The sequence below is a fragment of the Arvicanthis niloticus genome, chromosome X, assembly GCF_011762505.2.
Source record: "Arvicanthis niloticus isolate mArvNil1 chromosome X, mArvNil1.pat.X, whole genome shotgun sequence".
In the NCBI taxonomy this organism is placed as follows: domain Eukaryota; kingdom Metazoa; phylum Chordata; class Mammalia; order Rodentia; family Muridae; genus Arvicanthis; species Arvicanthis niloticus.
Window position 1 is genome coordinate 37,850,613 of NC_047679.1, and position 15,244 is coordinate 37,865,856.

Below are 15,244 nucleotides of genomic sequence, written 5' to 3' on the forward strand. Positions count from 1 at the left end.
TTCCTCTATTTCTTTCTTCAGAGACTTGAAGTTCTTGTCATACAGATCTTTCACTTGCTTGGTTAGATTCACTCTAAGATATTTTATATTATTTGTAACTATTGTGAAGTGTGTCATTTCCCTAATTTTGTTCTCAGTCTGTTTATCTTTTGAGTAAAGGAAGGCTAGTGATTTGTTTGAGTTGATTTTATATCCAGCCACTTTACTGAAGTTGTTTATCAGGTTCAGGAGTTCTCTGGTGAAAGTTTTAGGGTCACTTAAGTATATTATTATATCTTCTGCAAATAGTGAAATTTTGACTTCTTCCTTTCCTATTTGTATCCCTTTGACTTCCTTTTGTTGTCTAATATCTCTAGCTAGGAATTCCAGTACTATATTGAATAGGTAGGGTAAGAGTAGGCAGCCTTGTCTAGTCCCTGATCTTAGTGGGATTGCTTCCAGTTTCTCTCCATTTAGTTTGATGTTGGCTACTGGCTTGCTGTTTATTGCTTTTACTGTGTTTAGGTGTTGGCCTTGAATTCCTAATCTTTCCAAGACTTTTAACATAAGGGATGTTGAATTTTGTCAAATGCTTTCTCAGCATCTAGTGAGATGACCATGTGGTTTTTTTCTTTGAGTTTATTTATGTAGTAGATTACATTGATGGATTTCTGAATATTGAACCATCCCTGCATTCCTGGGATAAAGCCTACTTGATCATGATGGATGATTGCTTTGATGTGTTCTTGGATTTGGTTTGCGAGAATTTTATTGAGTATTTTTGCATCAATATTCATAAGAGTGATTGTTATGTAGTTCTCTTTCTTTGTTGGGTCTTTGTGAGGTTAGGTATGAGCATAATTGTAGCTTCATAGAATGAATTGGGTATTGTTCCTTCTGTTTCTATTCTGTGGAATAGTTTGAAGAGAATTGGTATTAGGTCTTCCTGGAAGGTCTGATAGAATTCTGCAGTAAAAACATCTGGTCCCGGACTTTTTTTTGGTGGGAAGATTTTTAATGACTGCTTCTATTTCTTTAGGGGTTATGCTACTGTTTAGATGGTTTATCTGCTCCTCATTTAATTTTGGTACCTGGTATCTGTCTAGAAAATTGTCCATTTCATTCAGATTTTCCAACTTTGTTGAGTATAGGCCTTTCTAGTAGGATCTGATGATTTTTTAAATTTCCTCTGTTTCTGATGTTCTGTCTCCCTGTTCAGTTCTAATTTTATTAATTTGAGTACTGTCACTGCGCCCTTTGGTTAGTCTGGCTAAGGGTTTGTCTGTCTTGTTGATTTTCTCAAAGAACCAGCTCCTGGTTTTGTTGATATTTTGTATAGTTCTTTTTTTTCAACTTGGTTGATTTCAGCCCTGAGTTTGATTATTTCCTGCCATCTACTCCTCTTGGGTATATTAGCTTCTTTTTGTTCTAACACTTTCAGGTGTGCTGTCAAGTTTGGTCATTATAAGTACTAATAAAATTCAGATAAAATTATTGTTCAATATAAGGCTTTTGGTAATTGTTTATAAAATATTGCAGAATCTATTGTATAAATTGGCTACTAGCAGTACTACATAACGTACACTGTTTCTGAACCTTGAGTGTTGTATAGTTAGTAGATTTAAAACAGGAGACCCTGGAATAAGTTTGTCACTGTTTATAAGCTATCGTAAAAGTTTTTATTTTCTCATGGCTTCAACAGTCCTTTTATAAGTAATGATTTAATAGTGCAAAGTAGACTTTATCACATATAAATCACATATGAATGCATTTTTGAAGCAGAATATTATGATTTCCACTTTTTATGACAACGATATATGGCAGTAAATAGTGAAGGTTTTTCCTAAACTGGTAACTGAATTTAATTAAAAACCATTTAATCATGCATCACTAACTATATTTAAATTAAGATACTTACTATATAACAGATGGTTGATATTGTCTTATTGTCATCCCTCTTTTACACCTATTATTCCTAAAATAAAATGCTCAATAACATTGAAGAACGAAAACCAGAAGTGAAAAACACACTTAGTTGTAAAAGGACACTTAAAAATATTTGAATATCATTGTCATTAGTCAGACCAGTGGTTCACAGACTTCCTAATGCTGTGACCCTTTAATGCATTTCCTCATGTTGTGGTGACTACTAACCATAAATTATTTTCATTGGTGCTTCATAACTATAATTTTGCTAATGTTATGTATCATATTATAAAGATCTAATATGTAGGATATCTGTGAAAGGCTCTTTTGACCCCCCAAAAGAGTGGTGAGCCACAGGTTGAGAAGCACTGTTTGAGAAAGTGTCATAAAAAAAGTATGTGTTAACCCATGTATGTAAGATGTCAGGTCTTGAAATTATTCTGTTGAAGATGGGTACGCATAACTTTCCATTTTTCATTCATAAGTTTAAATCATAAAAAAGTATTTTTAAATTTTTAACCAAAATGATACAAGCTGTTTATTGTGTTTAAATTTAAAATAAAATGAATGATAACAATTTTTATAGGAATGACTCAATCACCAGTCCTTTCATAGTAGCACATTATACTATACATTGCATTGTATACAGGAAAAAATTAATTTTATCAGAAGAGGGTGTACAAATAAGATTTAGCAAATTAAGCAACATACTAAAAATGTATTAAATAGTCACAACAATATTTAATATTACAGGCTTTAGCCATTAGAAACTGTGTTCTCCACATGCTCCACTATGTTCATAACCCAAAGTTGGAAAGAACCCAGATGTTCTTCAACAAAGGAATGTATACCGAAAATTTGGTACATCTACACAATGAGATACTACTTAGATATTAAAAAATAATGAATTCGTGAAATTCTTAGGCAAATGGATGGAACTAGAAAATATCATCCTGAGTGAGATAACCTTCTCACAAAAGAACATGTATGGTATGTACTCTCTGGTAAGTGGATAAGAGCCCAAAATCTCACAATACCCAAGGCATAACTCACAGACCACAGAAAGCTCATGAAGAAGGAAAACCAAGTGTGGGTGCTTCAGTCCTTCTTAGAAGTAACAAGATACTCAAGGGAGCAAATACAGAGACAAAGTGTGGAGCAGAGACTGGATGAGGGGCTGTTTGGAGACTGCCCTTCCTGGGGATCCATCCTATGTGCAGTCACCAAAAGCAGATGCTTATGTGGATGCCAGAAAGTGCATGCTGACAGGTGTCTGATATAACTGTCTCTTTATAGATATGCCAGAGCCTGACATATACAGGGGCAGATGCTCACAGCTAACCATTGAACTGATCACGGGGTCCCCAGTGGAGGAAGTAGAGAGAAGACTGAAGGAGCTGAAGGGGCTTGAATCCCCATGGGGAGAATGACAATTCCAACCAACCAGAGCTCTCAGGGTCTAAACCACCAGCCTTGGAACATGCATGGAGGGAACCCATGGCTCCAGCTGTATATGTAGTGGACGATGGTCTTGTCAGGCATTGGTGGGAGAGGAAATCTTGTTCCTATGCAGGCTGAATGCTCCAGTGTGGGGGAATTTGAGGGCACGGAGGGGTGAGTGGGTAGATGGGGGTGAGTACACCCTCATAGAAGAAGCAGGAGTGGAGGATGGGCTATGGAGTTCCTGGGTGGTGGGAATAGGGAAAGGGGACAACATCTGAAATGTAAATAAGTAGAGTTTCCAGTAAAAAATACATAAGTTGAAAAACAAAAAGAAACCATATCCTCAAGGAAACTACACACACACACACACACACACACACACACACACACACTATGGTACATTTTATTCAACTAATGTATAAATAATGGATTTTATTAGTTCATACACATATATAATTATATTTTTTTCTTATTTTCCTTTCCCAGAAATATTAATGTTTAAAAGCATATAGCATGGTAAGTTCATATAACTATCATTTAAATATGAACTTGTTCTTATGAAGCTACCAATATAACTCAATATTTAAAAGATTATAAATACAAGTTTGAGGTATGGTATCTAAAGCAGAACTTGGATTAATTAAAATAAAGATTATAAAAATCTCATTTCTAAATGTCTTACAGTATAGTATATTTTAATAAATATTAGGGCATTTTATTTACTCTAAACTTTTTATTTGTTTTGTTTTATTCTAGTTTGCTAGGTCTTTTATTCATTTTGCCTGCTCATTCTAATGAGAGAAAGAAAGGGAAATTAAGGAGGATCTAGGAGGAGATGTAGGGGAGGAAACCATAATCAAAATATCTTGTATAAAAGAATAATTTTGAAGCAAAATATCTCATTTTCTTATTATATTTTAAAATTGTGAACATTAAGCTGTTTCAGGGAAAAAAAAGCCAAAGTTCTAAAGCTTGCCTTTATGGAGAATATCTTTGAATCGTCCCATATTTTTCCCTACTAACTGACTAGGAATTTGAAAAATCATGAATTAAAGCATAGTTGAAGGAAAATAAACACACAAACAAACCTATACCTAGATAATCCAATTGTTTTAGGGTTACTATTGTTGTAATGAAACACTATGGCCAAAAACAAGTTGGAGAGGACAGTATTGATTTGGTGGCAAATCCAGAGTCACCATTCACTGAGGGAATCCAAGTTAGGAATTTAAACGGGGCAGGGACCTGGAGATAGTAACTGATGCAGAGGCTAAGGAGATATGCTGATTACTGCCTTGCTACTCATGGTATATTCAGTCTGTTCTTTTTCCTTTTCCTAAACACCCCCTCACACAGTTCCTCCCCTATCCCTGTATCTTTCTCCTCTGAGAGGCATGAGGCCCCTCCTTGGTATCCCCCAACCTGAGACAAGTGTCTCCAGCACTAGGCACATCCTTTCACAGTGAGAGAGACAGTCAAGGCAGCCCAGGTAGGGGAACTTAATCAACAGAAAGCAACAGCTTGTAGAGATAGCCCCTAATCCAATTTTTGGGGAAGCCACATGAAGACCAAGCTGCATGTCTACTAAATATGTGCCAGGTTCCTTCATCCAGCCCATATATGATCTTTTATCAATTGCTCATTCTCTGAGAACCCCAATGGGTCCAGGTTAGTTGACTATTGGTTTTCCTGTAGAGTTTCTATCCCCTTCCAGGGCTTCAATTCCTGCCCCATGCCAATTCTTTCATAAGTGTCCCCAAGATCCATCTAGTACTTGGGTGTTGATCTCTGCTTCTGTTTTCTAAAGAAAAATACCACTCTACGAAACTGAGAGCATGTCTAGAAAGCAAAACCAACATCAAATAACATATACAAAATTCTGCATTTCTGGTCATCTAATTAACCAAAACTTATTATGAGAGTTTTATACTTATTCTTATTCTAGCCCAAATTTTGCTTTTCTTCTCTTTTCTACTCTCTGCTCTGAGAACTTATCTTTTCTTCAGCCACTGACTCAAGCAAGGCCCTGTCTCTGTGAAAAGACTCTTAAGGAATTATCATCAGAATACTTTGTCATATCCGAAAATGACATACAACAGATCCATGGCAGAAGTGGTTTTATAACTCAGTTCAAAATCCCTTCAAAAGTCTAAGTTCTAATTTTACTTACCACTTATTTTGATACATAGGGCCAAGCAGACTAACCAGATGGTGATTATGTAAAGTTACTCCCCCTCTGTTTACTAAAAAGAGCCACTACTGTGGCCTTTGTCCAATTTTACTGCACTTTATCCAAAGTAAAGAATGTCAGCTTGTGCTCTTATGTGTAAATTACAAGTTATACTGGTACTTACAGAATTTCTTAAAGTATTTACAGGCTAACTGACCACCACCAGAAAATCAAATACGTACTCTAAAACTTAATATAATGAGGCACTTTCCTACTTAAGGAGTTTAAAGAATGTTTTAAAATTATAGTGCACATTCTAAGTTTTCTTTTTTCTCACATAGCTCTTCTTTACTGTAGAAAGAGACTGGTTGATGTATAAAAATGTGGACATATTCTTTTTACCTATGTCTTTTTTAGTCTAGTTGGAAGTCTAAAAAAATTCTTATTTGAGATGCTAATTTTTCATTATAAAGTAGCTCTTTATTGACAATTAAAAGCAAGTAAATACTGATAAACATTGTTAACAGTTAACGGATGATTAATTGCATGCATTTTCCATGATAATTTGCTATAAGTGCTTTATCATGTTCAAAACACATGCAAATAATCCTATTCAGTGCCATTTATATATGCTTTGTCAGTGGTTGATGGAATATTATTCTGAACTTGTTGGAAACACAAAAAAGTTAAATCAAGCCTCTTAATGGCTAACTCTTAAGTCTATGTTCTCATTAATCAAGTTTTTTAATGCCTCATCAATTTAAACTAAAGTGCTTTGTCTTATTCAGTGATTTTCTGCAGTGAAGATGGAACAAACCTAGAGAATTCCAACAATGTAAACATGATGACAGAAGGGCTAGGTTAGTAGAACTAAGTTAGGAACTAATTACCTGTCATCAAAACCTAGACTATTCTAATTTTAATTCTAAGTATATTCAAAAAAGAGTTTGTGATGCATGTTTTAGACCACCTTTCATACCAAATTACTAATACTAAGTTTAATTTATGAGTGAATATTTTGACCTATGGAGATGGCTGAGTTGTTAAACAAGAGTTTGGCTCCCCAAATCTCAAGTAAAATGTCAACTCACCTTCTAATCCAACCTTGGAAAGCAGATACAGGGGAATCCCGAGGGAACTGACTGAGACCAGACACATTAGTGTGCTCTGCCTTTGTATGAGAGAGGTCCTGCTTCAATGATAAAGAAGGTGGAAAAATAATCAAAGATTATTCATATTATTTTGTACACATGATCTGTATCTGCATGCATACATGCATGTTCATAAGCACCTGTTCATACACACACACACACAAATGCACAAACACAAATGAACACATGAGCCCCCATACACATGCAAATATGTATACACATAACCACACAAAAATAATTATATAAAAAAGAAATGGCTGTTATGGTTGTCACTGAAATACTTAAAGTTTTGCACTATGGGGCATTTTCCCTCTATGTATCTTTGTAATTAAAATTTATCCTAAATTCTGTCATTCAAGATCTATATAATATAATAAACATTTCCAGAGACTAAGAGTAGGAGAAAAACATTCACTACCCTCTCCTGAGAACAAGGAGATCTAGTTGTTTCTAAGAAAAGAAGGACAATGTGATATGGAACATATTGCTTTAAGGTTGATAGTTCCCATAAATAATATTAGAAGTTAAATGAATGTGTTCATATTTACCTGTATGCTTCAGATTTCTAGTGCACCCATGTGTAGGTACATATAGAATCCAGAGTATAACATTGGGCATTAGGGGTTTTTTGTGAAGTTATTATACAGTTTATTACTATATATAAAAAGTTTCCTATGAAAGCTATCTAAGGAGAAGAGTGGAAAGATCCTAAGTGGGGAAAAGAAAAAAAAATTCTAATAAGGAAAAAATTCTAAGGGAAAAATTTCTAGGCAGGGGAAAAAGAAAGGAAGGGACAAACAACTCTTCTTTGTCTTCAGTACTTATACATCTTTCAGAATGGGCATCAGTTTCTTAACACTGTTCACCTTTTTTTTGTGACAGAGATTTAATGGCCTGCAGGACATTAAATAGGCTAAGCTGTATAGGGAAGTCGTCCCAAAGATCCCCTTGCTGCTGATTCCCAGCACTGGAAATATTAGTGTTTGTCATCATGCTCAGTTATTTTACATGGGTATTGACAAATTCAGATCCTTTACTAACCTGAGACATTTGAAGAGCTACAGAACACAATTTTAATGTAGATCATTTTCTGCTTCATAATCTTCACCTACTTTTTAATTGAAAATATGATATTTGTTAGCAGTTTACAAATGTATAGCATGTTGAAGGCCCCTAAAGATAAGCAAAAACAAAAACATTAACCTTACTTTTACAAAATTAAACTGGCTATTTGGTAGCCCAATATCTTGTTTCATTTTCCAAGCTATCTCTCTATGTGTCCTGGAAAACTCAACAAATTTTACAATATTTTTTGAAAATTTTATGCATGAGTACTATATTTAAATCATTCAACCCACCCTTCTTCTTTCACCAACTACACCTGTGCCTTCTTACTCTCAAATTCTTGATACCTTCTTTAACTATTATTGTTACATATAAATGCCCAAAAATATATAATACACTTATCCTGCTATGTCTGTTTACTGACCAATTGCTACATATTCAACACATCACTCACACCTAAGTCTCAGGAAATGTTGTAGAAAAAGCTGCAGAAAGATTGGAATGGCAAAAGGACCAGGACATCTATTGTAAGACAGTATCTTCTATATATGACAGAGAAGTTGTCATATATATATAGTGCCATTTCGTATGGGTCTCATGCCTATTCAAACCACCACATTGAACTTTATTTAGCTTTTGTAAGTGGCAACTTTCATGAAATTTATCCATTTCTTTTAGATTTTCCAATTTATGGAGTGTAAGTTTTAAATACAACCTAATTAATCTTTAGATTTCATCAGTAGCTTCTATATACGACAGAGAAGCTGCATCCATGAAATCTCAACAATATGTTCACCTAAGCAAGATCTGCACAAGTACAACACAAAATGACATCCCAAATATGTGAGAGGAAATCTCATAGGGTCCCACCAGTGGATGAAATGATACAGGAAATCAATGTCTGCTGAGATAGGAAGATTCAGTTCTCTCCAGGGACAAAGCCCCAGATAGGTTATTCAACCCTAAGCAGTCAACTAAAACCACAAATACATAAGTGGATTCATAGATTTTCTATTTTTATCTTTTAGTGGGAACATTTTTCCTTCTCATATATTTCATTCCAAATACACTTTCCCCTCCCTAAACTCCTCATAGTACCCTCTTATCTCCCAGATCCATTTTAATTCAAAATAGAGAGAAAGAAAGAAAGAAAGAAAGAAAGAAAGAAAGAAAGAAAGAAAGAAAGAAAGAAAACTAAACCAAACCAAAACAAGAAAATCAGGCCTCCCACAGATATCCACCAAACATGGCATAACAGGTTATAATAAGACTAGACACTATGCTGCACATCAAGGCTGGATGAGGCAATCCAGTAGGAAGACCACTCCCCCTCCAATTCCCTGTTAAGAGTCTCACAAGAACATCGAGCTAACAATCATAAAATATATGTAGAGGATCTAGCTCAGACCCAAACAACATCCATGTGTGTTGTTTCTGCCTCTGTAAGCCCACCTAACAGTGACATACTTCCTCCTGTAAGGTCACAACTACTCCAAAAAGGCCATACCTCCTAATAGTGCCATTCCCTATTTAAACTACCACATTGACCTTTATTTAGATTCTGTAAGTAGCAACTCTCATGAAATTTATCCATTTCCTTTAGATTTTCCAATTTATGGAGTGTAAGTTTTAAATACAACCTAATTAATCTTGAATTTCATCAGTGTCTGTTGTTATATCCTTTTGTTTCTGATTTTGTAAATTTGGATATTCCCTCTTCCTCTTTTAGTCAGTTTGGATACAAGTTTGTCTATTTATTCAAAGAACTAAGTAGTTGCAATTATGTTTTACATTCTGTCTGTTCTACTTTATTGACTTCGGCACTCAGTTTGATTATTTCCTGCCATCTATGCCTCTTCAGTAAGCTTCTTTCTTTTTGTTTTTAGATCTTTCCAGTGTTCTGTTAAGTTGCTAGTATGAGAACTCCCCACTTTCTTTATGTAGGCACTTAATGCTATGAGCTTTTCTCTTAATACTGCTTTCATTGTGTCTTATGAGTTTGGGCACTGTTGTGCTTTCATTTTCATTGCATTCTAGAATGTCTTCAGTTTCTTTCTGTATGTTTGTCTTAAATCATCAGTCTTTTAGCAGAGTGTTGTTAAGTTTCTGTGAGTTTGGAAGTGCTCTGTTGTATCTGTTGTAATTGAAATCCAGTTTTAATCTTTGATGACCTGATAGGATGGAGGCTGTTTTCTAATTTTATTATATCTATTGAGACTTGCTTTGTGACTGAATGTGTGGTTAAGTTTGAACACTGTTCTGTGAGGTGCTAAAAGTCAGGTGTATTGTTATGGCTTTTGGTAAAATGCTTTGTCGATAACATGTTAGGTCCATTTGGTTTATAAAATCTGTTATCTCCAGTATTTCTCTGTTTAGTTTATCCCTGGATGATGTCCACAGGTGATAATGGGGTATTGAAGTCTTCCACTATCAATGTGTGGAGCAAGGTGTTACTTATGTTTTGGTAGTGTTTCCTTTACAAACGTGAGTGCCCTTTGCATTTGGGGCATGGATAATAAGAATTGAAGGATCATCTTGATGGACCTTTCCTTTGATGACTTTGAATTGTACTTCCCTATATCTTTTGGTAAATTTTGGGTTGATGTTCATTTTCTTAGATATTAAGACACATATAACAGTTTTTTTTTCTTATGAGCATTTTCTTGGCCTAATCCTTTAGTATGGAGGTAATGTCTGCCACTGATGTTGAGATCTGCTTCTTATATGGGCAAAAGGATGGCTCATGAGTTCACATGCATTTTGTTAGTCTGTGTTCTTTTATTGAGGAATTGAGTCCATTGATATCAAGATATGTCAGTGACCAATGATTGATAATGACTGTTATTTTGTTTGTGGTAGTAGTAATGATGGTAGCAAATGTGTGTACACACATGTGTTGTGCATGTGCACACACTTCCCTTCTTTTGATTTTGATGATGTGAATTTCTTAATTTGCTCTGTTTTCATGGGTGTTAAGTTAACCTTCTTGGGTTGGAGTTTTTCTCTAATTCCTTCTGCAGGGTTAAATTTATGGATAGATGTTGTTTAGATTTGATTTTAATCATGGAATATCTTGTTTTCACCATGTATGGTGATTGAAAATTGTGCTGGCTGTAGAAGTCAAGGCTATCATCTGTGGTCTCTTAGAATCTGCAGCACATCTATCCAAGATCTTTTGGTTTTCAGACTCTCCAATAAAAAGTAAGGTGTAATTTTAGTAAGTATACCTTTATATGTTACTTGCTTTTTTCCCCTTTCACATCCTAAAATTCTTACTTTGTTCAAGATGTTTAGTGTTTTGATTATGTTTGGTAGTAAGGGGACTTTCTTTTCTAGTCCAATATATTTGGTATTCTGTATGGTTTTGTGTGTGTGTCATTTATAAATGTGTCCTTCTTTAGGACAATTTTCTTCAATGATCAATTTAAAAATATTTTCTGTGTCATTTAGATGAGATACTTTACTTTCTTTTATTCCTGTTATTCTTACACTTTGTTTTTTGATAATGTTCCAAATTTCCTAGGTGTTTTATATCAGTAACATTTTATATTTAACAATTTCATAGACAGATGTATCAATTTCTTCTATAATGTCTTCTATGACTGAGAATTCTTTTCCACCTCTTGGATTCTACTGGTGATACTTGCCTCTATAGTTACGGCTTAGTTACCTAGAGTTCCCATTTACAAAATTCTCTCTTTTTTTGTTATATTTATTGCTTCTATTACCCTTTATATGCCTTGAATATTTTTAATCATTTCCTTCACCTATTTGGTTTTTCTTGGATTTCTTCATTTTTATGTTTTTTTTTTTTTTTTTTTTTTTTTTTTTTTTTTTTTTTTTTTAACCTCAATTTCTTTTCCTATTTAAGGACCCCTATCATCTTCGTTAGGTTGCTTTTATGGTCTTTATATTGATCTTCAGTTGTGTTAGAATATTCAGGACTTGCTGTAGTAGGATAACTGGGCTCTGTTGGTGACCTCTTACCCTGGCTGTTGTTCATTGTATTTTTTACACTGGCACCTTGGCATCTGGATTCAGGGTAATTATAGTTCTAGATGCTGATTTCTGTGTTTGTCTTTATTAGATAGGTGTTTTTCCCCTTGGTTTCCTTTCTGGCCTGTGGTTGAGTAAGGGCTCTCTACTGAGTTTAGAAGCTATAGCTCTATTAGTCAGTATGGCCTCTGGTCCATTGCAGGTTCCTCTGTAGGAGGTGGTGGCAAGGATTTGGTGAGAGAAAGAGGGGTGGAGCAATTGGAATTACGCTGGATGGGTAGTAAATAGGAAAATGCTGAGGGGAGCAGGCTGCCAGCAATGTCTTGTGGATGGCATATTCTCTGGTCCAACATAGTACCTCCACTGGAGTTGGGGGCTGAGATATCATGACAAGAAGAGGAGGGCCAGTTGGGTGTGGGCTGAGCAAGCACTGAGAAATTGAGAAAAATCCATGGGCAAATAGCATACCTGGGATTCTGGTGGGTAGTGTGGCCTCTGGTGGGACAGAAGACTCACCAGGGTTGTTAATGTGTTATGGTTAGAAGGAGACCATAGGCAGCTGAGGATATGCTCAGTAGGCACTGACAGAGTGTTGGTAGTCTATGGGAAGGGGCCTTATCTGGTGTTTTGGTTACCCACTTGACCTCCAGTAGAGCAGGTGGCTTGTGCCAGGGTTGTGGACAGAGAGTTGTTGTTGTTGATGATGATGATGATGATGATGATAAGAAGGCTATTAGGGTAGTTGAGGAAGGACTGAACAAGAATTAGTGTTTGAGGGGGTACTTATTATGGTGTTTTATGTGGCCTCTGTTGGAACAGGGCATCAGCATATTTTTTCAGGGACCAAGCCATAGGATGAATTGTTGGACCTATACAATAAGAAGTAATACTATAATAAAATAAAAAATATAAAAATATATTTTATATAATTACTGTCTTAATTTCTTCTGTTTCTGTGTTTAAAACACTGTAAAAGAATTTAGCTGCAAAAAAGTTTTATTCTGTCTTATAGTTCAAGGACACTGTTCATCATACTGGGAAGTCAAGACAATAAGAACTTGAAGTACTTGAGAATGTCATTCTTCAATCAGGAAGAAGAATACAATATCTTTTTTACCTCAGCTGACTTTTTCTTTTTTATACAATTCAGAATTCTACCCCAGGGAATAGTGACAATTGTTGTGTCTTCCTACTTTAGTTTATCTAACCAGATAAATCCCTCTCACTCATGCCTAGATACACTATGTGAAGGTGATTCTATATTATGCAAAGCTAACAAATAACACTAGCCATCACAGCTATAGAAAACAAATACATTTTAAAAACTAAGAAAACTCCAAAGTTCAGAAAAAAAGAAAGGAAAGAAAACCTCAGATGTAAAAATATGTAGTTAGATGTTAAAATATGTAGTTAAATCTATACTTAAAGCTCCTGTTAATATTCCTCCCTTCTGAATCCTTCTTTGGATATTTCTTTGACATTTATCTTTTTGTAGTCACTAACTGCTTAAATTTTGCTATGCTTATCTCTAGTTTCTATACTCCCCTATTTATCTGCCATACTGTCACAGGATTCCATTTTCTAAGTATAGCACTAATGATATCATCTTTCTTGACCTTGTTTATATTAGTCTTACTTACCCAACATCTGTCTAACATGCCTCATACATAAAAGAAATTTGTTTTCAAGCATACTTGGGAAATGACTCTTTTGAAAAGAGGAATGTGATGTACTTCCAAGTTAGATTGGTAGGGACAGAATCACATGGTTCTTGCCCCTGCTCAGGGCCAGCAGGCATGGGTTTCCATGAGTGTAGATGGATGCTTATAGGCATTAGGCTTGTGTGTATAATAATGTACATATTTTATGTTTCTCCTTTAAAAAAAATCTCCTCCCTGTTAACTTTAATGACTCTATGATAACCAGAGACAACATAAAGAGTCTAGGAGGCAAAGGTGTGGCTAATGTCTCAGCAAATGGTAAATTTAGGGATCCTTAGGATAGTGTTTAAGGTTGTGGAAAAGAACTCTAAAAACATGAGGTCAAAAATAATATATAATTTCTTAATTATGTAAAAATATAAGGATGCAATATGAGTTGGGACTATAAAGTGTACCTAGGAGAGGCTGTTGGTAAAACTGCAGCCAGTATCAGCAAGAAACTCTACCGTTTTAAAGATGTCAGTACCTTGAGATGAACAACATGTAGAGTAACAATGGTAGAGTAGAGAATACTTGAGCCTAGAGTGTATGCTGTGTGTGCTACAGAGGGCAGAGCCATGTGAAGTAAGCCAGTAAACAGCACTCTTCCATGGCCTTTGCATAACCTCCTCCTTCCAAATTCCTGTTTTATGTAAGTTGTGCCCTCACTTTTTTTGATGATGAACTGTTATATAGAATTGTATTCAAAATAAATCCTCCCCCAACTTGCATTTGACTGTGGTGTTTCATCATAGCAATGGCATCCTTAAGGCAAATATTGTGTCAATTTTCTTAAGCTTACTATAATAAATACTACATAATAAATGTCTTAAAAATAATAGTTTATTTTTTTCTCAGCTATGGATGTTGGATGAACAAACAAAAGTGAAGAAGTGAGAAAAAGACAAGCTCCCTCTGGAGTCTCTATGCAAAGACTCTTCCTGTGAATGGAAGAAATGCTATCCTTCTTTGACCTTCAGGTTTGTAAGGCCAGTCCCTGCACTCATTACATACATATCTGTCTTTTCTTAGGTATGTCTTCACCTCAGCTTCCTATGTATTTTTTGCTTCTTTTTCTGTGTCTAATTTCTTCGTTTTCTTAGGGCACAAATCATTAGATTAAAGCTTACTATGAACTACTAAAATAACTCCTTAATTTGAATTTAACAGCAAAGAGTAAATAAAGTCACCTTCTAAGATACTGGGTAAGATACTGAAGAGAACACTACTCATTCCAATGCAGGGCTGAACAATATATGAAGTCTTTAATGTCACTATATTTTCTTTCTTATATTTCAATCACTGTGTTTTAAGTACTATCTCCTGAAATACATATTATGCTTTTCCTCTTTTATAATTCAGACTAACCAGTTAGGTTTCTGGATGAGCCATTGCTTTACTTCATAGTATATGTTTGCCTTATTTAGTAGTTATGCCTATTTTGTCTATTTCTTGATGAAACTAAAAAGAGTTAAGTTCTCCAAGTAGTCATGTGCTTAGGATTTTATTACTGTGAAGAAACACCATGACCACAGCAACTCTTATAATAAAAAAACATTTAACTGGGGCTGGCTAACAGGTTTAGAGGTGTGGTCCATTGTCATAATGGTGGGAAGCATGGTGGTTCTTAGGCAAGCATGGTGCTGGAGATAGAGCAAAGAGTTCTACATCCAGATAAGCAAGCAGCAGGAGGAGAGAATGTCACTGGGCCTGTTTTGAGCTTCTGAAATCCCAAAACAATTATCAAATGACACACTTCCTCCAAAGAGACAACTCCTACTCCTACCATGCCACATTTCCTAATAGTGCCACTC